The 24,830-nt window shown below is 42.6% G+C and overlaps 1 long non-coding RNA gene and 1 pseudogene across 1 annotated transcript in view; one reads left to right on the plus strand and one right to left on the minus strand.

The window, feature by feature from the left end:
* LOC118550790 (uncharacterized) overlaps positions 1-23,116 on the minus strand; it is a 33,034-nt gene extending 9,918 nt beyond the window's left edge. The window contains exon 1 of the long non-coding RNA XR_013443380.1: positions 23,004-23,116. This is a non-coding gene — a long non-coding RNA (uncharacterized LOC118550790). The remainder of the gene's footprint in view (positions 1-23,003) is intronic.
* On the plus strand, positions 7,068-7,589 carry LOC118550789 (large ribosomal subunit protein uL5 pseudogene; annotated as a pseudogene).
* Positions 23,117-24,830: the final 1,714 nt, after the last annotated feature.

Genomic DNA, 24,830 nt, shown 5'->3' on the forward strand with positions numbered 1-24,830 from the left:
CAAGCTGTAGTGAACTTCTCTGTGACCAGCTATGAAATGAGATACAGTAATATCCCATCCCCCTAGCTTTCTACCACTCTCTCACCCCTTTCAAACTAGATCTTCCATCTCCCTTTGTTCTCCAGTCCCTTAATATCTACCATGCTGCACAGATGCTCTACTTCTTCCTTGCATCACTCCTTCACTGCTCCAGAACATTCCAACCATTTTAGATTCTCTCATGTCTTGGTTTCTCTGCCATATTCTTTCTGCCAGTATTCCAAACTTACTTAGTCCCTGGGGTAATCATTAAGACCATTTATAAAACTTTCAGTTCTCTTCTCTCCAGCTACCTGGTAGGATCTTACTTCTCCATTCCTCTACTTTGGCCAGTGAAATGTGAATAATTTTGAGGAGTCATATATCCAGGTAGAAACTTTAAGAGATAATGCTCCCTTTGTCATGTTTTCTTTCCTTTTGCCTATATGACAAGCAACACTCTCTGAAGTGGGGAAAGTGGCCCCAAACTGACCTACAATGGATGTAGCAACAGGAGAAATAAATCCCTGTTGTTTTAAGCCTTTGAGATTACAGGTTTGTTTGTTATTATAGCATAACCTAACCTATCCTGAAAGAAACCAGCCCTACCATCTATTTTCTCAGTGCTGTTCTCAGTCTGTGATGCACCTGGTTGTTTTGCCTGACTGGCATTCCTCTGAAAACCCACTTTGGGCCCATGTGATTCATGACTTTAGGGTGAGTTTATGATCAAGATTCAGGCAATCAAACTGTCCCAGCCCCTTGGCCCCAGTGATTAGTCTAACGTGGGGCACCTTACCCAAACTGGGCCAATTACAGTCTATACTAGGATTTGGCTGGAAAAATTGGGAAAGAAGGGCTCTTTTTGTGTGGGCTTACTAAAGCAGGTAGACTATGTCCTCTGGCGCTGTCAGTGGCTATCTAGGAAAGCAGAGCCAAACAATGGAGAGAAACATACTTTTGATGACAATTGTTTGATTTAGCTATGTCTTTTTTTTTTTTTTTAAAGATTTTATTTATTTGAGAGAGAGAGAGAGCACAAGAGGGGGGAATGGGAGAGGGAGAAGCAGACTCCCCGCTGAGCAGGGAGCCCAATGCGGGACTCGATCCCGGGACTCCAGGATCATGACCTGAGCTGAAGGCAGTCGCTTAACCAACTGAGCCACCCAGGCGCCCCTGATTTAGCTATGTCTTAAGAATCTTTAGACTTTCTTTGGACTTTCCTGTTATTTAAGCCAATCGATTACCTTTAGACTCTACTCTAGTTTGAGTTGGGATTTCCGTCAATTGCAACTGAAAAAGTGCTGACTGAAATAGCTTGAAGCATTAATGGAAACATCAGGAACCTGTAGAATTTTTCCTTCCACTTTTATGCTATAGAATATCTACTGAATTCTCACTGGGCTCAGCAATCTTTTGTTCAGCTTTATTTACTGCCTATTACATTCCTCATGGTGCTTATTTACCAAACACTTTCTACTCTCCTTAATTCCTTTCTCACTCTCCAAGATGAGTTGGCCTTTTACTCCTCCGAAATCAAATTCATCTGTCTTGAGCTTCCTCCACTTTAACCCCATTCCTATGTATTTTCATCTATCCGTCTCTTTCCAAGATAACCACATCACTCGTTCCTCCGCCGGTGGCTTTTGTGTCGTGGCTTTCCTCTGATACATTTGACCACGCCCATGCCTCCTCTTCCTTGTACTGCAGCCTGGGAACAGCTATTCATAGCCTCTACCTTTCTTTTCTTGCAGTACAGATCCCTGATATCTTTGGCTGTATCTGCCAAATAGCTCTCAAATCTATGTATTCCATAGATACATATTGGCCTGCTAGATGTTTGCATTCACATGTCCCAGGTGGGAATGTTCTTCAAACTTGACGTGTCCAAAAGTGAAATTATTCTGCTTTTCCAAAATTCAAGCTCTGAGTTATTCTAGGCCATCCCAGGGACTCTGCTTGGTACCCTCAGGTCCAGTTAGTTGCTCTGTCCTGTCCGTATCACCTTACAGTGCCTCTCCAAATTATACCCTCCTTACTACAAACACAGTGACTAGTTCTGACTTTTATTACCTGGTTTTTATACTCATGCGATCATTGCCTCAGTTTCCCTTACGTGATCAGACTCCAGAAGGCCAGAAACAAAATGATGTAGAAAAATACACATTAAAGTAAGTTTTAGGTTGCTACTTCTTGTCCAGGTGCATACATCAGTTCAGGTCTCTCAGCTGAATGCCTGCTAGAGATCTGGCGGTCACGAGTTGGGTCTCAGTATTTCCTATCCCTGATGACATCCTTGGCACACCTGGAAACAGTACATCTTATGCTCAGTGAACATTGCTGCAAAATTCTTTTGTAGTACTCATGGATCCACTGCAAATGTTGAACATGCTATTGTGAAAGGTTTCCAGAACTCATGCAACAGCGTTCCCCCAGCCTTGTCCCAGACTCTTTGATCTTCTTGTTCCACTACCATCCTTTTGTATCACAGCTAAAAATATGCAACATGATATAAGGCTCAAATACAAATACATAAACCTGGAAGAATCAGCCACAGCAGCAATAATCTTCCCAGCCTCCCACCTGTCTTCCTTTTAGCTCATTCTCTTCAAAAGATGCTTCCAGTTCCTTTCCTGAAGGGCAGCAAGGATCACAGTACCCCTCTTTAAAAAGTTTAGTTGCTCACACTAACTACAGGATCCAATCCAAACTCACTGGCCTGGTGTCTTAGACCATTTGGGCTGCTAAAACAAAAATACCATAAACTGGGTAGCTTATAAACAACAGAGATTTATTTCTCGTAGTTCTGGAGGCTGGGAAGTTGAAGATCAAGGATTCAACAGGGTCGGTTTCTTCTGAGGCCTCTCTCCTTGGTTTGTAGATGGCCATCTTCTACCTCTGTGTGTATATGTATCTGTGTCCAAACTTCCTCTTCTTGTAAGGACACTAATCATATTGGATTAGGGCCCACCTTAAAGACCTCATTTTCACTTAATTACCTCTTTGATGAGTACTCACCAATATGCTGGTTTTTAAAAGATAGATTTCACTTAACTAGGCAGAGATAGGGGATGCTGTAAGGATGTCATTTTGTGAGCAAAGCCCAGGGGCAAGGAAACTTCAGGGAATGCTGTGTGGCCAGTTTGGCTGGCCACAGAACCAGGTGATGGATGGATAGGCTGTGTTATGGGTTGAATTGGGTTCCCCCCAAATTTATATGTTGAAATCCTAATCCCTGGTACCTCAGAATGTAACTGTATTTGGAGATAAGTTCTTTTTTATTTTATTTATTTATTTATTAGAGAGAGAGAGAGAGAGAGAGACAGAGACAGAGACAGAGACAGAGCATGCGCAGGGGAGAAGGGCCGAGGGAGAGGGAGAAGCAGGCTTCCCGCTGAGCAGGGAGGCCAATGTGGGGCTCGATCCCAGGACCCTGATCAGGATCATGAGCTGAGCCAAAGGCAGACACTTAACCAACTGAGCCACCGAGGCGCCCCTGGGGATAAGTTCTATAAAGAGGTAATTAGCGGACAGCCCCTCCTCTGCTATCCTACCTACCACTCCCTTGCGGTGTATTCAATAAACTTCTATCCCCCTAAAAAATAACTAAATAAAGAAAGAAGTACTTAAGTTAAAGTGAGGTCTCTAAGGTGGGCCCCCATCCTAATCCTAGCTATCTTTCATGAAGTCTTTGCAAACACTGCATTAGTTACTACTGAACCATTGCTACTAAAGAAAATACAGGGTTACGTTCCCACGAGCCTCTGGTCACAACATCTTCGTCAACCGATTAATATATAATCTTTTTATGTGTGTTTCTGTTTAAAGGTGTTTCATTTAATATATATTGTTGCTTCATTAACATTGAACTCACAGCCAACAGCACTAGAACACATGCCTGAACACCGCTCAGGCAATGCATGGGTCTGTTTCTGTAGGGCACGTTGTAGCTTCTTGTGCTTGGGAACACTAGGCAGCACTTCACCACTGTGCTTGGGGGCCATCTTAAATGGCAAAATCACCAAGAAAAATCACAAAAATGCAAAACCGTGGCCCAAAATAGACCTAAAGATTACTTGTTTACAGCACGGGCTGAAGCAAGAAGGCAAAGTATCACCATGTTTAAACTCAGCTGGGAACATGCCCGTCAGGTGACTCAAATTGTTCATTGCACCGCGCAGGTTCATGAATGACTGGGAAAGTGCTGTGAGTATTCATTCGGGGATTACAAACAAATTCTAGCAAGTAGATGAATTCGCAAATATGGGATCTATAAATAATGAGGATCAACTGTGCTATTAATTTCATTTTACAGATAAAGAAACTAAGACTCAAAGCGGTTAAAATCTTACACAAAGTTACAGTTTGTGAAATTGGCACAGCCGGGATTCAAACTCCATTTTGTAGAAGAGGGAGATGTTTTTCACCTATCCTGAATCAGGATAGGATGAAGAGAGTTGAAGAAATCAGTCAAGCACATTAACACAGAGGCTACAAATAGCAAACAGTCTTTACAGAAACTTGCCAATTACAGGAAGCGTGCTTTCTGGGAATGGCAGAAGGTATTAGTGATGAGCAGTTTCACACTTTAATCAAAGAGGATGGTTGTTAGAAGTACAGTACTAATATATTTATCTGATGGCCCTAGAGCCCAATTGACCAAAATCCATAGCCTTCATTTCTGCAGAGTTTATGTTGTCATCTTCTCAATACAATTCTGCTTAAAAAAATAAAAGAACATTCACACCCAGGCATTATGGGATATACAAAAGCATAATCGGGGCCATATTATAATAGAGCAAATCAAGGAATTTGTTGTGAAGTCTATAAAGGAGGTTTCATGCACCAAAAGCTTACTATATCACAGTAAGCCATTTTTTTAAAAAGCATTTATTCATCTAAAAAAAAATCTATCAAGCTGCCACCATGTATTGAATGTTAGGTTAGGTACTCAACATCAGTGGTCAATATGAAATCGCTTCTGCCTTGGCCATATTCACAGCATAGTACCTGAGATGTGTATAGAATAATTGTGTGCGCCCTTGTGTGTGAACTCCTTGGCAGTTCCTCTCCATTTCCCTCTCCCTGCAAACCTAATGCATCTGTAGATTTGCGCAGTTGAGAGCCTCCCAGGAGAACTCAAACCATCTCCCTTAGGCCTGAGATACATGCAACAAATGGGTTGATCTGGGGATGTCAGAAGTCAAATTACAAAGCAATTTCAAGACACCCAAGAGGCAAAAAGGAGTCAGGAATGATAAGTGAGGGCAATAAGAGATTCTAGGAGTCCCAGGGAAATGGTGGCCTGGGCCACTTTGGAAGGACTCTTTCTCGAATCCATCTTCACTGAGCCACCACATGTTCCTGATTTTCTTACCGTGTCACCGACCTCCCCCTTGTGGAACTCACCTCTTTCCAGACTCTATATAAGAGTCAGTCCTCAAGTCTCTTTTCTATCTCTTACTCCCTAAGTGATCTCATCCAATCTCTGGTTTTAAAGTCAGTCAAGCCACCAACAGGAAACAGATGGCACTCAAACTAAGGTAATTCAAGCAGGGTCCAATAAAGGACTGTTTATAAAAGTGTAAGGATATCAGTACTCTGAAGCTAGTGAGGGGAGGAGCTGTCCCCAACCATGGTCCTACAGGGGTGAAGGGGGGAAGCAGTTATTGCATCTGGAGAGAGACAGCTGTGTGCAGACCTGCCTGACAGGGGCCATGAATTTTCATGGAGGGACTCAGGCAACGAAGGGGGCAGTGTAGGGAGGGAGCTGGGGGGAATAAAGTATCCCGTCTTACTCTCCTCCCTTCTGGTCTGAATCCAGCCAGAAACCAGAAGGTTGGAGTCCATCCACTTAATCCATACTGGTTAGTCGGTACTGAGGCAGAGAGAAGGGTGGAGAGGCAAGGAGAGAGAATTTGGAAGGCCTACAAAGATATCCAGGACACTATTCTATGGTGAAGACCCCCAAGTTTGTAAGCTCCAACCCTACCTAACCTTTCGAGTTGAGTCATGATGGCCTACTTGGGCATCTCCACCTGAATTTTCACTGGATTTTCCCCTGCCACAGCCTGGTCCCCTCCTAACCCGTTCCTTTCCCACTCCCCTCCAGCTTTACCACCATTCACTTTGTTGCTTCGGCCCCAACCTAGCTTTCATCCCTGCATCATTTATTTCTCTTACACCCAATCCCTGAGCGAGTTCTGTCAGCTCCACTTTGAACAAGTGTCCAAAATCTGGACACTTCTCATCACCTCCACAGCTTCCATCCCAGTTCGTGCCCACAGCATCTCTTGCTTGTATGACTCCAAAGACTACTAACTGGTTTCCCCACCCCTCCCCTTACTCCCACCAGGGTCTATTCTACTTTTGGCCCCACAAGGTCCCTACAGTCAGTGTCTAATTCGGTACCCCATTTACATTTTCTTCCCAGCAGCTATCTCCACCTAAATGCCTGTTATATGTTTATTCCTTTATCTCTTTCTCATTTTCTCTGTTAAAGTGTAAGCTTCATGAAGGCAGGGATCTTCTTGTCTACTGAGTTGTCCCCTCAGTTGAATAGGCTATTTCTTGTTTGTTTTTTTTCTAAAGATTTTATTTATTTATTTGTCGGGGGGGAGAGAGAGAGAGAGAGAGAGCACAAACAGGGGGAGCAGCAGAGGGAGAGGGAGAAACAGGCTCCCCGCTGAGCTGGGAGCCCGACACGGGACTCGATCCCAGGACCCTGGGATCATGACCTGAGCCAAAGGCAGACGCTTAACTGACTGAGCCACCCAGGTGTCCCGAATAGGCTATTTCTTGAATGAAAAAATGGGTAATGCTTCTGTGGAAGATGCTGTGAAGAGAATGAGAAGACATGCTCAGACTAGGAGAAAATGTTTGCAAAAGACAAATTTGATTAAAAAGAAACCCTATTATCCAAAATGTACATAGAACCTTTAAATTTCAACAATAAGAAAAACAAACAACTTGATTTTTAAAATGGGCAAAAGTCCTGAGCAGACTGCATCACCAGAGAAGATATACAGATATTTTCCCCATTCTCCATCATGGCACAAGATCAGGATGAAAAAAGAGAATCCCATGTGGGACCTTTGCACCCACAAACTGCCACAATGCCTGTGTTGAGAGAGTAGAGACAGACTGATCCTGGTGACCAAGGTGCTGGAGCAGCGCACAGGCCAAACCCCTGTGTTCTCCAAAGCTAGATATACCATCAGAACCTTGGGCATCAGGAGAAATGAAAAGATTGCACAGTCCATGTGACCAACACAGAAGAAATTCAAGAGGAAGGTCTAAAGGCATGAGTGAATGAGTTAAGAAAAATAACTTCTCAGATGCTGGAAACTTTGGTTTTGGGATCCAAGAACACATTGATTTGGGAATCAAGTATGACCTAAGCTTTGGTATCCGCGGCCTGTACCCCTACATGGTGCTGAGTAGGCCGGGTTTCAACACTGCCGACGACAAGCACAGGGCGAGATGTATTGGGACCAAACAGAATTAGCAAAGAGAAGGCTCTGTGTTGATTCCAGTAGAAGTATGATGGGATCATCCTTTCTGGCAAATAAATGCCTATTTCTATCCAGTCCCATAACATTTTTTCAAAGGAAAAAAAAATAAGATATACAGATGGCAGATAAGCATATGAAAAGATGCTGACATCATATGTCATTAGGGAATTACAAATTAAAACAAGATATGGGGCACCTGGATGGCTCAGTTGGTTAAACATCTGCCTCTTGGTTTCGGTTCAGGTCATGATCTCAGGATCGTGAGATCAAGCTCTGTGTCAGGCTCTGCGTTCGGCAGAGTGTCTGCTTGAGATTCTCTCTCCCTCCCCTTCTGCCCTTCCCCCACCCCACTCTCTCTCTCTGTCTCTAAAAAAAAAAAAAAAAAAATGAGATATCACTACATACCATTAAAATGGCCAAACTCCAAAGCACTGCCCACAGAGAATGTTGAGAGGGACGTGGAGCAACAGGAACTCTCATTGTTGCTTTTAAGAATGCAAAATGGTACAGCCACTTTGGGAGACAATTTAGTTGTTTCTAACAAAACTGAATATACTCTTACCATATGATCCAGCCATTGTGCTCCTTCAAATTTACCCAAATGAGTTGAAACTTAAGCCCACACAAAACTTGCACACAGATGTTTATAGCAGTTTTAGTCTTAATTGCCGAAACCTGGAAGTAACCAAGATGTCCTTCAGTAGGTAAATGCATAAATCAACTGTGGTACATTTTGACAGTGGAATTTATTCAGTACCAAAAAGAAATGGCTATCAAGCCATGAAAAAATATGGAAGAACCTTAAATGCATATTACTAAGTGAAAGAAGCCAATTTGAAAAGACAACATACTGTATGCTTCTGGCTATATGACATTCTGGAAATGGCTAAACTATGGAGAAAATGAAAGGATCAGTTGTTGCCAGGGGTGGGAGGGAGGGATAAATAGGTAGCATACAGAAGATTTTTAGGGCAGTGAAACTATTTTGTACGATACTATAATGGTGGGTATGTGCCAATATACATTTGTCAACACTCAGAGAATGTACAACACCAAGCGTGAACCCTCACGTAAACTATGGACTTTAGGTCCTAACGTAGGTTGAATGATGGCAACAAATTTACCCTTCCAGTTTGTGATGTTGACAGTGGGGGAGACTATGCATGTGTTGGAGGAGGAAGTATGTGGGAACTCTCTGTACTTTCTGCTAGATTTTGCTAAGAACCTAAAACTGCTCTAAAAATAAAGTCTAGGGGTGCCTGGGTTGCTCAGTTGGTTAAGTGTCTGCTTTCGGCTCAGGTCAAGATCTCAGGGTCCTGGGATGGAGGCCCACGTCGGGCTCCCAGCTCAGCGGGGAGCCTGCTTCTCTCTCTCTCTCCCTCTGCATCTCCCCCAGCTTGTGCACGCACTCTCTCTCGCTTATCCTTTCTCCGTCTCAAATAAAAAAATAAAATCTTAAAATAAAAATAAAAATAAAGTCTATTTAAAAAGAAAAGAAGAGTATGTATAGAGACCCTGAAGAAAGTAATCTGTACCCTGAAAAATCCTGGTTTGGTGCTCTTGTAAGAATGAGTACATAGTGGGGACCTGGAAGGGGGAGATGGGAAGGTGCTCCTTCTGCAGCTCCAAATAAAAAACTCATAGTCCAGCTTGGGTTACAAACCGACTTCATGACTTACTCAGGGGAATGGACTACAAGAAAGGTCATCAGATTCACTTGCCAGGGCCTGGGCTGATCAGTCAGTGGACACCAGTGGGGCCATCCCCAAGGCTGAAATCCTGATACATCCCTATATATTGTTATATAACCACTGCTGGAATCCCCTTAGTACCTGTCTGCTGCCCATTACCTTGGCCCATGCCATGTCCCCTGGACCTCCCCTCCTCATCCAGCTACTAAAAGAGAAACTCCACAACCCAGCTTGGCTGCTATGGCTGACTTGCGATTTGATCAATTGGGCTACCCCTTAACAGTTGTTAAATATTTTGACCAAGGTCAGCTTCATGAGTGTGCAACCTGTGCAACCGAAAAGGCCCTACACTTAGTTTAATGCTTGATTGTCACCATCTTGAAATTTTTTTTTAAGATTTATTTATTTGAGAGAGAGAGAAAATGGAGGGGAGAGGGAGAGGGAGAGAGAGTTTTAAGCAGACTGTGCAGAGAGAACCGGACACGGGGTTAGATCACACAACCTTGAGATCACGGTGTGAGACAAAACCAAGAGTTGGATGTTCAACCGACTGCGCCACCCAGGCTCCCCACCATCTTGAAATTCTTAATAAATTTTGAACAAGGGCCTTGCATTTTCATTTTCACTGGGCCTCAAAAATTATGCAGCCTGTTTTGATTTTGCCTTTCATCCCTGGAAATGGGGTATTAGGATTACATGGTTGAAGTAAGGGAAAGCTAGAACAGAGCAGACGTAAATGCTGGACACACTAATATTAAATGTCACTGAGCATGTACACTTGCAATTTGAGGGATAAATGAAGTCCTTGGGACAGTTCAAGGGAGGAGGCTCTTAGAAGTAATAAGCCCTTAGGGCACCTGGGTGGTGCAGTCAGTTAAGCAACGGACTCTTGGGCTTGGCTCAGGTCCTGATCTCAGGGTCATGATCTCAGGGGCATAAGATCAAGCCCCATGTCAGGCTCAGTGCAGAGTCTGCTTGGGACTCCCTCTTCCTCTCCCTCTGTTCCTCCTCTCCTCTCTTGCTCTCCCTCTAAAACAAGGAAATAAATAAATCTTTTAAAAAGAAGAAGAAGGGGCGCCTGGGTGGCTCAGTCGTTAAGCGTCTGCCTTCGGCTCAGGTCATGATCCCAGGGTCCTGGGATCGAGCCCCGCATCGGGCTCCCTGCTCCGCGGGAAGCCTGCTTCTCCCTCTCTCACTCCCCCTGCTGGTGTTCCCTCTCTCGCTGTGTCTCTCTCTGTCAAATAAATAAATAAAATCTTTAAAAAAAAAAAAAAAAAAAAAAAAAAAAAAAAAAAAAAAAAATAAAAAGAAGAAGAAGAAGAAGTAATAAGCCCTAATACAAAGCTCTAAAAAATACTTTCAGAAATTGGGAGGATGGTTGGAGTGGGATTGAATGGGAAGAGACATATGGGAACTGAGTAGGTTGATTGTGGTCTTTTATATCTTGATAGAAATTTATATGCATTTTTCAAAACTCAGCAAATGGACATTTAAGATTTGTGCATTTTGTTTGTAAATATTACATCAAAAGAAATATTGAACTATAGTTAATGATATGCGTGATGAAATATTTAGGAAGTATACTCATGCTTGCAATTTTGATGTTTAAATGCATCAAAAATTAGATGGCTTGGGCGCCTGGGTGGCTCGGTCGTTAAACGTCTGCCTTCAGCTCAGCTCATGATCCCAGGGTCTTGGGATCGAGTCCCACATCGGGCTCCCTGCTCCATGGGAAGCCTGCTTCTCCCTCTCCCACTCCCCCTGCTTGTGTTCCCTCTCTCTCTGTTGAAAAATAAACAAAATCTTGGGCGCCTGGGTGGCTCAGTTGGTTAAGCGACTGCCTTCGGCTCAGGTCATGATCCTGGAGTCCCTGGATCGAGTCCCGCATCGGGCTCCCTGCTCGGCAGGGAGTCTGCTTCTCCCTCTGACCCTCCCCCTCTCATGTGCTCTCTCTCATTCTCTCTCAAATAAATAAATAAAATCTTTAAAAAAAAAAAGAAAAATAAATAAAATCTTAAAAAAAATTAGATGGCTTAAGGTAGGACAAGAGGACAGATATATGGATGGATGGATAGATAGATAGGTAGATAGATAGATAGATAGATAGATAGATAGATAGATAGATAGATAGACAGACAGACGGTAGGTGAAAACGTATGTTATAAGGCCAGTAGAGTAGAATGGTAATGACTCTGGGTGATGAATATATAGGTTTCCACTGTAAAATTCTTTCAACTTCCTATGTCTGAACTTTTTCATATTAAAATGCTGAGGAAAAATACTTTCAGAAGAAACAGGCAGCTTCCATTTGTTTCTGAGATTTGCTAGGGCCCCACATTTTTATGGACTTGACAGTTATTGTGAGACAGAGCACCTAAGCAAGGAGCTAAATTGTATTTTGCTTAAATTAAAAACTCAAAGATGCTCGTTTCAGATCTCACAATCTTTATAAGTTTATGAAGAATGTTTGTAAATGGGAGATTGCTTGTGTTCCTCTTAAAGCCATTTAGCACCTGTATGAGCCTAAGAACCCGAAGTCCTCAGAATGATCTCTAATGCATGGAGTGTACGCTCTCAGCAGTGTTTTTCCTTTTTTCTTGACGTCAGTTGCCATTTGTAAGGGTTGCCAAGGTAATGACCAGACACATCTAAAGACAAGCATACAAGAAAGGACAGCATACTTATTTTTTTCCCTTTTAGCATCAAATATATTTAAAATTCATAACACATTCAGTTTGATGAAATTCTACTTCACAGAGAACCAAACTTCACAGTACAGAAAAGAACTCCCCCCTCCCTTGTCCTTGCAGCTCTGCCTTAAAAGACTGGATCTGTTAAAAAAAACTCCACGTAGACATTTATATATGCCACAGTTTGTTTGTTTGTTTTTCTGGGGAAAAAAATGTGAGGTGCGGTTGTGTTTCATAAAATCATCTTGGTAAAGTCAATAGAAAGATCTAGTTTGCCTCAAAGGCAGGCATGGGAAAAATTGGGATCTGTTCAAAAAAGGAATATTTCATGTTCCTTGTAAAGCAGTTGATTTTTAAAAATGTCTTAAGAAATAATACTGGGGGTTATCAATCAACATGGTTAATTAATATGTTTCTAATGGGATAGGCGTGTTACGTTACACTAATTCTATCAATACAAGTGTAAGTTTTACAACTTTACACATTAACAAATATGTCTTCATTTTGTGGCAGTAAGTAAACCATTCTGGATTGAGGAGAAACCCCATCACAGTTGAACTGAATTTCATTCTGTTTTGAAATGCACTCAATCTAATATTAGAAAATCAAGCTCTCTCCTGGGCTTCGATATTCTATTTCTGTTGGTGGCTCTTTCATTTCAAAATAAGTTCTTACTATTGTATACTCTTAAGTATGTATGTTTTGGTGTCATTGAAATTCGTTTATTTACATTTCAGATGAAATTAAAAACAGTGAGCAAAAGCTGTTTTCTAAGGAAATCCTCTGCAAAATGCAGATGTCGTTTTATGTCTGAACAAACATTTTAAAAATGTTTATATGAGATATAGAGACTTTTTGTTCTTGAGCATGCTTGCCTCGAGGATGCCAACCATAGAAGATCAGAAATATATCTTGTCCTCAAACACCCTTAGATTCTCTTAATAGCCCATTGTGAAATTGATGATCAAATATATTTACCTTTTTTGGGGATAATGTCTATTTTCAGTCTAAACCACTTCTTGAGCAGAAGATTCCATGAATTTGTACCAAGTGTTTCAGATTGTAGCATACCTCTTTTCAAACTTCAAATCATGTGCCCTTTTGGTATGGAGTTTGATGGAAAATTCTGTTTCCATTCACACAGTCCACTCCTTTCCTCACTTCATGGGGCTGAGTCATACTGCTTTCCTGAGTCTCCACCACAGGCCCACAACTCAGAGTCCAAACCCCTGGAGGTCGTTCTCTTGCCTTTGGTCATTTTGGAATTTCTGCTTTGGAGCTTCCACAGCTCCCTTATGTCCTCCTTGCAAGTAAACACCATTTCATGGAGTGTGCAAATGGATTTCAGTTTGACTCTTAAGACAAATGAGTGGATTAATAAATGTTGAATGGTAATGTCTTCATGGGGTGGAAACTCCTGGTGTGGGAAATGGGTATGAGAGGGGAAAAGTACAATTTGAAATACCCACAGGGTTGTATTAGCATTCTCAAAATTTTCTAAACCTTTGTTTTGCATGAATTTTTAAAAAAGATTTTATTTATTTATTTATTTATTTGAGAGAGAGAGAACACGCGCGCACGAGCAGTGGGGAGGGACAGAGGGAGAGGGAGAGGCAGACTCCCCAGGGATCCCGATGCAGAACTCAATCCCAGGACCCTGGGATCATGACCTGAGCCAAAGGCCGACACTTAACCGACTGAGCCACCCAGGCGCCCTATTTTGCTTGAATTTTAAGGGTAAGAAACATCCATAAGTGAATCCCTCATGGGCAATTTTATGACAGTTAATCAGTCAATGACTATCGATGGAGCCCCTGCCTTGGTGCCTGGCACCGCAGTAGGATATTACATTATTTGTGCCTTCCTGGGATTGCCCCAAGTATCAAGCTTCAGAGCCCACGTAAGGAAAACCAGGATGACTTTCTGATGCAGGCACAATCTGCCCCTCCCTAAGCTCCTATCCCTCACAGATTCTTTCTGGCTTTGGGTTCTCTTTTCTAGCTCTTCTTTTTTTTTTTTTTTAAAGATTTTATTTATTTATTTATTTGACAGAGAGAGAGACAGTGAGAGCAGGAACACAAGCAGGGGGAGTGGAGGAGGGAGAAGGAGAAGCAGGCTTCCCCCAAGCAGGGAGCCTGATGAAGGGCTCGATGCGGGGCTCCATGCGATGCGGGGCTCCATGCGATGCGGGGCTCCATGTGATGCGGGGCTCCATGCGGGGCTCGATCCCAGGACCCTGGGATCATGACCTGAGCCAAAGGCAGACGCTTTACCACCGAGCCACCCAGGCGCCCCTTTTCTAGCTCTTCTTGCAGTGACCTGCTCAGACCTCCTGTCTTGCTTCAGGGGCACCAGCTCTGCACCTCCACAGCCCACTTGCCTGTGTGCTTCATTCTGGCAAGCTTTCCCACTAAGAGAGCCTCTCCCCCCTTGCCCCAGACTCCTGCTTCTCCCTCTGCCCCTCACCTTGCTCGTGCTCTCTCTCATTCTCTCTCTCTTTCTCTCAAATAAATAAATAAAATCTTTTTTTTAAAAAAGTTGAGGGGGAGTTACTGAACAGAACTCAGAGCATTAATACTGGAAGCAGTGGAGTTGAGAGCCGTGTGAACTTGAGCAAGTTACTTAACAATTCTGAATCTGTTTTCTCTTCAGTAAAATAGAGGTGATAGTGCTCACTTCCTTGGGTTATTGGAGGGATTAAATAAGATCATATACAGAAAGAACTTACACATAATGGGCTTTTAAAATGATGGTAGCCATTATTTTTTTTTAAGATTTTATTTATTTATTTGTCAGACAGAGAGAGAAAGAGCACAAGCAGGGAGAGTGGCAGGCAGAGGGAGAAGCAGATTCCCCGCTGAGCAGGGAGCCCAACGCGGGGCTCTATCCCAAGACCCCGGGATCATGACCTGAGCCAAAGGCAGACGCTTAACGACTGAGCCACCCAGGCGTCCCAAGATGGTAGCCATTATTATTTTGAGATTACTTCTGAATTACTGTCTGTAATATTTGTCTGGAAGCCTGAGCCTAGGTTTAAAAAAACAAAAAAACAAAAAAACAGAACAGCAACAAGGAAATAAATCTGTTTGGCCCACAGAAGTTTAAAGTGAAAATGAAGAAATGGCCCATAGCCACTCTATTTATCTAAGCTTCTCATTTTTATGCATACTCACTCAGCAACATGTATGAAATGCTTTCTATTTGCCAGGCATTGTGCTGGCAATATACAGCTTGAGTAGATGTCCCTCTCCTCCAGGGACTTGCAATCTAGCCAAAAAGAGAAACATGTAAATAACCGTTTAGCGATATGTGACAAATATTGAAAGGGTCATATTGCTGTGAGAAGCCCTTGACTCTGCCTAGAAAGGTCTGGAAAGACCAAATCCCTGTTTTCAGTTCCCTGTAGAAGCAGTGAGGTAAAGAGGAAAGCTTTTACACTGTCATCTAGCCAGGGTTGAAAACTGGTGGCTTATGGGCCGTATTAGGACCACAAACTTGTTTTTGTTTTGGTCCATACAGATTTTTTTTTTAAGATTTATTTATTTATTTTTAGAGAGAGTGTGTGTGTGTGTGCCCACAGTGGGGAGGAGCAGAGGGAGAGAGAAGACCCTGAGCAGAGTCTCCAGTGAGCACAGAGCCCAGTGCAGGGCCACTCTCAAGACCCTGAGATCGTGGCCTGAGCCGAAATCAAAAGCTGGATGCTTAACCAACTGAGCCACCCAGGCACCCTGGTCCATACAGGATTTTAAAAATCAAGATTATCTCACATCAAAGTCCAGAATTATGGATTTTCTGAAAAATTACAAGATTTGGAAATTCTGGACCCAACTCAACTGGATCTAGACTAGCTGCTTTCAGTTTGTTTTATAACCAAACCACTTGACCCATCTGTTTGACCTACTCAGCCTCCATAGGCATTTGAGATTTCAATGTTTCAACCAGGCATACTTGGCCCCAAATCCCACTCTACCCCTAACTAATTGTATTGCCTTCATTGGTTGACTTTCCATTACCTGTCTCTTAAATGGGATCCATACCACCACCTTTTCCTCTTACAGAAAGTGGATTCTAGAAGAGCATGGATTTGAGCAGTATTTTTCAAAATGTGGGCAACAAACACTGTTTGTCAGTATCACCAATAACAGTGCTTCTAAAAATTTACCTGCACATGAGTCACCCAGGGATTCTGTAGGCTGTGCTCTTTCAAAGCCTTAGAGCTGTGTCATCGAGCACAATCCAATACAGCAGTCACTAATCATGGGTCACTCTAAATTTAAATGAATTAAAATTTAGTTCCTCAGTCACACTAGTCACATTTCAAGTGCTTCATAGCCATATGTAGCTGTGGCCACTTGACTGGAGAGTGCAACTATAGAACGTTTTCATCACCATGGAAAGTTCTATTAGATGGTGCTATAGACAGCATTGTGTAAGAAGTCCACCTGCGATCATCCAATTATCTCAGGGATGTAATTTTGTGTGATCTGTTATGTTTTATTAATTAGGATTCCAAGTCTTTAAAAGTAGCTATTAATGGAGAACAAACTGATGGTTGCCAGAGGGGAGGGGGGGTGGGGTGTGAGCAAAATGGGTGAAGGGGTGTGGGGGGTACAGCTTCCAGTTATGGAATGAATAAATCCCAGGGATAAAAGGTACAGCATAGGGAATATAGTGAATGGTATTGAAACAGTGTTGTATGGTGACAGATGGGAGCCACACTTGTGAGCACGGCATAACATACAGACTTGTCAAATCACTCTGCTGTACACTTGAAATTAATGTAACATTGTGTATCAACTATACTTCAAAAAAAAAAGCCTCAAGAAAGTAGGTAATGTCTAGAAGATTGTTACATTGCAAGTTATTTTTGTCCTATAGAGATAAAAATGATTTATGTCCGATAGAAAATAACCCTAAATGTTTGGTTTTATTGCTCTGTGGAACATTAGTCAGTTTTCTATTCTGTACCTTTGCAGTCTTGTCCAGCATGCTTTTCTTCCGCTGGTCACACACACACACACACACACACACACACACACAGTCTTGTATCCTCTCCTTTGAACCAGCTGGTTCCCTCATAAATGAGGTAAGTAAATCTTCCACATTATGTGTTTGTATAGAGATCATGTTTCTAACTTTTAAAAATTTGTACTTTGACAGGGTCAAACTTTAAATTTATACTTCGGGCAAATGATTTAACCTACCAAAAACAGGGACTTTCCTCATTGGGTTCTTGAGACTTAAATGGGATAACAAATATGAGACAATATAGTTCTTGGCATGTAAAAATGGCTAAATAAATGTTAGGTATTATGGTTCTTATTTAGAAAGGCGTTCTCAACAGTATTTCTAGATGTCTACGCATCTCAATTCCTACTTTCATGTAGTTCCATTCAGATGCTGGAAGTTCCAAATGTATTCTGGTCACAATGCCTGAATCTCCCGACTTTGGCTTCGCTCCATGTGCACTCAGCACCTTTTCATCCTTTGTGCAGCCACGGGAGAAGTTTTCTGGCCCATATCTGGTTCCAAATTGCGAAAGTCTTCCAGGCTGAGAACGACGAAAAATCCGGTGCCCTTCTCTGTTCTCCCTCCGCCTTTTCTACTTCTTCCTGCCAGTAGAAGTCACTGACTCCCCGCTTCCTGCCTCACACTATAAACACGTCTTCCAGCTGCTACCGGCATTCACTCAAGGTTTAACTATTTAATTGCTAACGACCCTGTCTCCAGAGCAATGCACACACAACCGTCTTACCCTCTAGGTTCGGGAATTGTTCACAGAATTGTCTCTCCCCTTTCCCTTAAGCCTCCTTGTGCATTCTACCAGTCGTATATAAAAGTAAATTTTGTTGTTAGTTCTGGGAATGATGCCAAAAATAATTTTCCTATAGCTCAGTTTATTGAGGATCTTTGATGTGTGTAACGCTGTAATTTATCTATCCTGTAAGGAACTACGCAACAAGGAAAAGAGAGAGGATGATTTTTGTTCTCTATTTTTCAAAGTTTATATAAGCAGATTAAGAAAACTCAATCTAGAGTATAACTTGACAGGGTCTTGGCACGGAAGTGCAGTTCAGATTTGCAATAAAGATAATAAAGAGAGTGTTGAGTTAGAGAGAGAATAAAATAGAGATGTCCAGGAAAGATCAGCAGACAACTCAAACAGAGCTTTATAGAGTGGCCCTCCAGGGTCCAAAGGGTAGCTCTCAGCTTTATGGGGGCAAGAAACTCCATTTTTGGTTCAGACATTAGAATCTTATGAGAAAGTTTGCTCAGATACCTGCCAATTGGAGTGTAATATGTTTTCTCTTCAGGGATACTGGGGTGGAGAGAAGTAAGGAAAGCTTGAATTCAGTTTGAATTCTTACATCCTGCCTTTGACTCACAGCATCTCGCCTTACCACTTAGTTTCATCACAGAACTTATATTCTACTTACATTTTGAGTTGCATCTGAAAATAAACAAATTGTCCTCAACGCATTGTCAAATGGCAATACTTCTTATTAGAATGTTAATAATATGGACCAATATCTAGGTATTACATCAATTCCAGTTGTATCAACCTCAGTTCTGCATTTCCTAGCCATAAAACCCAGGTGAGTTACTTAGTCTTCCTGTGCTTGGTTTCCTCATCTGTGAAATGGGCATAATAATAGTAACTACCTGATGTGATTGTCGTGAAGGTTAAATGAATCAGTACATGAGGAGCACTTAGAGTAGTGTCTGCTACATTGTAAGTACTCAGTGTAAGCAGCTGTATTAATTTTATTGTTATTTTTATTATTAAGTCATTTTACCTGGAATCACTCAGTGTGCTAAGATTGTGACTTTTAAGTATTTATATAGAAGTTAGCATATTGTAAATATGAATGGGGTATGCAGTATCAGCTGGCATACTGAGTAAAGCAGTGGAGTCAGTCTCACGTGTTTAAATGGAGAAGCAAAGCTTGAAGGAGTAAGAACAATTCCATTATTTTAAGGTATGACTATTCTAAAGTCTATTCTTTAGTAAGAACCAAGAAATGTTCGGGACGCCTGGGTGGCTCACTCCGTTAAGCATCTGCCTTTGGCTCGAGTCATGATCCCAGGGTCCTGGGATCTAGCCCCACATCGCATGGAGCCCCGCATCGCATGGAGCCTTGCATCACATGGAGCCCCGCATGGAGCTCCCTGCCCACATAGGGGTCCCTGCTCAATGGGAAGTCTCCTTCTCTCTTTCCCTCTGCCCCTTGCCCTGATCATGCTCTCTCTCTCTCTCTCAAATAAATAAATAAAATCTTAAAAACAAACAAACAAAAAGAACCAAGAAATGTTCTAAACCAAATGCTAAACTCTATGTATTGGTCTGCTAGGACGGCCTCAACAGAATACCATAGACTGGGGAGCTTAAACAACAGAAATTTTATTTTTTTCCCCACAGTCCTGAAGTGTGGAAGTCCGAGATCAAGATGCTGGTGGCTCCAGTTTCTGGCGAGACCACTTGTTGGCTTATAGATGGCCACCACCGCTTTGCTGTTTCCTCACCTAAACCTTTCCTTGCGCGCACACACACTCCTGTTGTCTTTACCTTCTTACAAGGACTCCAGTCCTATTGGATTAGGACCCCACCCTCATGACCTCAGTTAGCCTTACTTACTTCCTTAAAGGTCCTATCTCCAAACATTGTCTCAGGGAGGTTTAGTGCTTCAGCATATGAATGGGAGGAAAGGGGTGTCACAATTCACTCCACAACACTCTGCCTCAGTCCCTTGCTTTGAAACTTTTAAGGTCTCCTCACTGTCTTCAGAGATGATCCAACCTAAATCATGGTGCCTGAGGATTCCTTCCCACCACGCTTCCCCATGAGTTCCCTCAATGTCTTAAGAAAAATGCATCATACATTGTTTTGCTTGAGGTATATTCCTTTTTGTCTACTCATGTAGCTCCCTGCTTCTAGAATGCCCTTCTCCATCCCTTGTATATACCTACATCTCAGAATCCAGCCTAGATGCAGCTTCTGCCAGGAAGCCTGTCCCAGTCCTCCCTGAGGGAAATCCTCTTTTCTCAGCTGAGCTCGAAAAGCATGGGGTCTCTCTTTCATAACTTTACATATTCTCCATTTTCTATCTGTCCATGCTCCTCTATGAGTTCCTTGGAGGCCAGGTAGTTCTGATTCATCTGCCATCTGATTCATCCTTTCCCAGTACAGAGCCTTATTCTACAGAGATGCTACCAAAAAAACGTGTTGAATTAAATGTTGGTTGCGTGCCAGTGACAGCCAGGTAGGGGTGGACCGAGCATGAAGGATCGGGAAGAATAAACACCCAACTTGAGCTGTGGTTATGCATAAAGGAGTGGAATTTCGGATGTCTTCAAACATTTTTTAGAAGAGGTAGGTGGGAAAGAAAAGACTGATGTCAGGAAGCGTGGCGACTAAATGCATTGTCTGAGTGGCCCAAGTAGTGAGGACAGAGGGCTTCGGCAGTGCCTGACAGAGGTACGGACATTTGCAGAAGTGTGAGCCTAAAAAATAATTCACAAGGTTTGCAGAATGATTATGTGCACGTGTAGCTGATGACAAATGCCTTATACTTACTTTCTGTGGTATTGAAAAAATTTTAAGTATGTGTAATGCAATCCATTTTGAAATATAATTTTCACCACAAATTGAGCCTGCAACTTATCATTTCTTATTTTTCTCTTCTGGTCTTCCCTACCACATGGAAAGCCTTCCTAGAGTTCCAGAGAAAAAACAGAGATTTTTTTTTTTAAGATTTTATTTATTTATTTGAGAGAGGGAGTGTGTGTGTGTGTGTGTGTGTGTGTGTGTGTGCAGGGGTGGGGGGGCAGATGGAAGAGGGAGAAGCAGACTCCCCGCTAAGCAGGGAGCCCAACATGGGGCTCCATCCCAGGACCCTGGGATCATGACCTGAGCCAGAGTCAGATGCTTAACCAACTGAGCCACCCAGGCACCCCGAAAACAGAGATTGTTTTTGAAGTTAAAAATAATAAAGTCTTTCAGTGATAACTGGGAAAGATACATTTTAGTAGAGTAAATAATAATATGTTTGAAAAAAAAGAAGGTAAAATCTATTTCAGAACATACCTTCAGGCTCTTATGCATACCTTTAGGATTACCTACACAAAGCTGAATTACACACACACACACACACACACCCCTCCTACTAGGAAATCCCCAGATACTTATGCTCATTATACTTAACAACACATATGTGTAGAACCTAAAACGATGGTTGGTTACTTTTACTCTGCTTTGAACACAACACAGAAATGAGTCCAGAGAAAACATAAAGTGTGCTTTCCCAGAGTCCAAGCCTGCCATCAGACACAGTGAATGTTGTCCTCTGGGAGAGAAGCAAGCCATTTAAATTCAGAGGACAGATCCTCAACACTGGCAAGCTATTTTTAGCTCAAGCTGTAGCTTAATTTGGAATCCAACCAGTTGAGGTCTTGCCTTTTCCTTGGATGGATTTTTTTTTTTTTAATGGCAGGAGATATCTATACATATGGAAGAGGAGTTCTCCAAAAGTAGCATTTTAAATGTTCTTGAAGAATATGTATTCTAAAACTGGTTTTAAAAATGTTCACATTAGATTTTTGAAAGTTTTTGTTTATCTGTACACTGTTGTTGTTTTTAAATTCATGGTTATGGCCTTAGAAAAAAAGAAAAACGTTCTTAATTGGTTTATTCAACCACAGTTTGGGGTGGCGGGGCTCCCACCTGCCCAGCTACCTGATAGAATAGCAACACGGCCTTGATGCCAGGTGCCTGGCCTGGGAGGCCTGACCAAAATAAAGATGTGGGGGAGTTTACTGGCTTCCAGGAGACTGCCTGCTCATGCTCAAAAGGATGTCCCTGGGCCAGAGTCTGTCAGCCATGATGACTTGGCTGCTGAAAGAATTCCTGCTCCTGACTATCCGTCAGAGTAGTCCAAGTTCAAATCCTAATTAATTAAAATTAAGCTAAATTAAAAATTAATTTCCTCTGTCACATTAGCCACATTTCAAGTGCACAGTAGCCCCATATGGCCAGTGGGCTATCGTATTGGACAGTGTGGAGACTTTCCATCATGACAGAAAATTCTATTGGACAGCACTGGCCCAATGACAAAACATTAATCAGTTTTGTGAAAAGCACTAGATAGGGAGTCAAGAGATCCAGAATTTGGTCCTATTCCAGCTTCTAACCAACAGCTATATAATGCTTACTATGTACCAAGTATTTGAAGAACTTTATAAATATTATTTAATCCCTATAATAACTCTGTTTGCTGGTACAATGATCCCCATTTTCCAGAGGAGGAGACTGAGGCACAGAGACATTAAGTTAATGGAGACATTACTGAGCCAGTAAGTGGTAGAGCCTGGATATGAACCCAGGCATTCTGCCTTCAGAGTCGGTGGTCTTTTTTTAAGATTATTTATTTATTTATTCATGAGAGACAGAGAGAGAGAGGCAGAGGGAGAAGCAGGCTCCCAAGGAGCAGGGAGCCCGATGCGGGACTCGATCCCAGGACCCTGGGATCATGACCCGAGCCGAAGGCAGACGCTCAACCCTCTGAGCCACCCAGGCGCCCCAGAGTTGGTGGTCTTAACCCCTACTTAATGCTGCCTTTCTGAACATCCATGTGATTTGGAGAAATTGCTTCACCTCCCTCATCAAATAAGGAAAGCAAAGTGGATACCTTCTAAGGTTCTTCCCACTGCCAAGGGATCTGGGATTCGTTCACGCAGTTGTTGAGTGCTTCCGCTGGGTGGGGAATATGTTAGACCCTGGATATACATCAGCAAGCAAAGTACGCATGGTCCCTGCCCTCAGAGTGAGAGAAGCACACGTGAATCACACACGTCATTACATGGACAATGGCAATGGGGAGCAGTGTGACAAAGGATTGGCTTTGGGGGCTGAGAACGTTTAATGAGACTTGACCCAGTCAGAGAGGCCAGATCCGGCTCTTTTGAGCAGGCGGAACGTGAGCACAGCAGCCCACACGCACGGAAGGGGAAACCAGGGAGTCTCCACTGCCCTAGCTGCTGCCACCCAGTGAGGATCAGCTGTGCCCACCGTTCCCCCAGGGCGGTGTGCTTACCTGGGTCTCTGTGGTTGGGGGATGGGAGTGAGAGGGTGAGGCTGGAGGCTGTGGGTGAGCAGGACCACCGAGAAACAAAATTTGCCCTCCCTCAGGGCACTTTTCTCCCTGGTTTGCCCAGATTCATGTCTCCTGGGCAACCAGTGCATGTGCCTACGTCAGAGTTAAAAATGGAACACAGGCTAACATCTGTAATGGGGACCAAAAATAATTTGGGTTTCAGCCTATGCACAGCTCACACACAGGGGATAGTCGGGTTCATGCCTATGTCAGTCATGTCAGCGTGTGCAAATGTACTCAGAAACTCAGCTAGCGCATCAAGACCGGAAACTTCTTTTTTTTTTTTTTTAAGATTTTTATTTATTTATTTGAGAGAGAGAGAGCATGAGAGGGGGGAGGGTCAGAGGGAGAAGCAGACTCCCCGCTCAGCAGGGAGCCCGATGTGGGACTAGATTCCGGGACTCCGGGATTATGACCCGAGCGGAAGGCAGACGCTTAACCGACTGAGCCACCCAGGCGCCCAAGACAGGAAATTTCTGTTAGAGATTCGCTTCAGGGCTTCAGGATTCTTACAGAGGCTTTGCTTCAGAAAACGTACCAATTCTCAACTCCGTAAGTGGGAAATTTTGTTAAAGAAAAAAAAAAAAATGAAAAAGAAAGGAACAAATAGGAACCTCATTTGAAGAGGTTTTTTTTCTTCCTCTCCTTTTTCTATTGTGGGTTTTCCCCGAGGATTGGGCCTCAGTTTCCTTCTCTTCAGCAAATTCATTCTATTGCATGGCTGTAACCACCTCATCCATAGCTGGTGCAAATGCAGACAGGAGGTCACAGGAGATACCCTGCTCTGGCCCTGAACCTGGATCCTACGAAGAAAGACTGCCTTCTGAGAGTTAACTACCCAACAAGGGCAGTGGCTCAGGAGAGTGAGCGATCCTACAGAGGCACCTTAATACTGTGGTTGCAAACTCAGTACCTACACTGGTTAGAGAAAAGAATCCTCTTCAAGTAGCAGGTGCATGTCGAGTCACTTGTGTGGGGATGTATGCCTTGGATGATCATGGCTTGGTGATATCAGCCACTGGGATTACCCAGCTACGTCTGTTCACTCTGGCTTGCTGCTCCCCATGCTACTTTTGCTTATAATTTGCTCTCCTAAGATCTGTCCACAGATAGAGAATGCAGATATAAATAGCCAGTTTATTTGGTAGTTTTACTCCACCTTCTAAAATAATAGTCATTCTGATTTTACAAATTGACCTCTTTTGGTTAAACCAAGTGTGTCCCCCAGGACCTTATCACCTAAGACATGCTAGATAATTAAATTTCTATATGATGAATTTTATATATATATATATATACACACACACACACACACACACATGCACACACACACGTATCTCAGGTCCTAGATCTGGAATCACTCATTTCTGCAAGGAGCCTTGGCTTCTTGAGTGGGAAATGGTATTTAAAGGCCACAATCTGTGCTGTCATTACATCTAGGCCTTTTCAGTGGTCAGAGCTATAAAATACGTATTTCTGGAAATTAAAAAAATCACAGGCTCCTACTGATATTTCCAATTCAAATTTAACATTACAAGGGAGATATATATACTACTGTGGGAAATCTTGATTCCTAACAACATTAACATAGTTAACATTTGCTTTATCCTGCAATGTAAAAAATAGTTTCAAAATAATACTAATGTGACTGTTAACAATAAAACTATTCAATGCATGAAGTTCATGATTTCTTGCAGCTCTGTTTGTCCCTAGAATACATTCCACTGAGCGTATGTAGTAAAAATACAGTGTTAATAACTTGAAGTA

Source organism: Halichoerus grypus, chromosome 1, assembly GCF_964656455.1.
Source record: "Halichoerus grypus chromosome 1, mHalGry1.hap1.1, whole genome shotgun sequence".
In the NCBI taxonomy this organism is placed as follows: Eukaryota; Metazoa; Chordata; class Mammalia; order Carnivora; family Phocidae; genus Halichoerus; species Halichoerus grypus.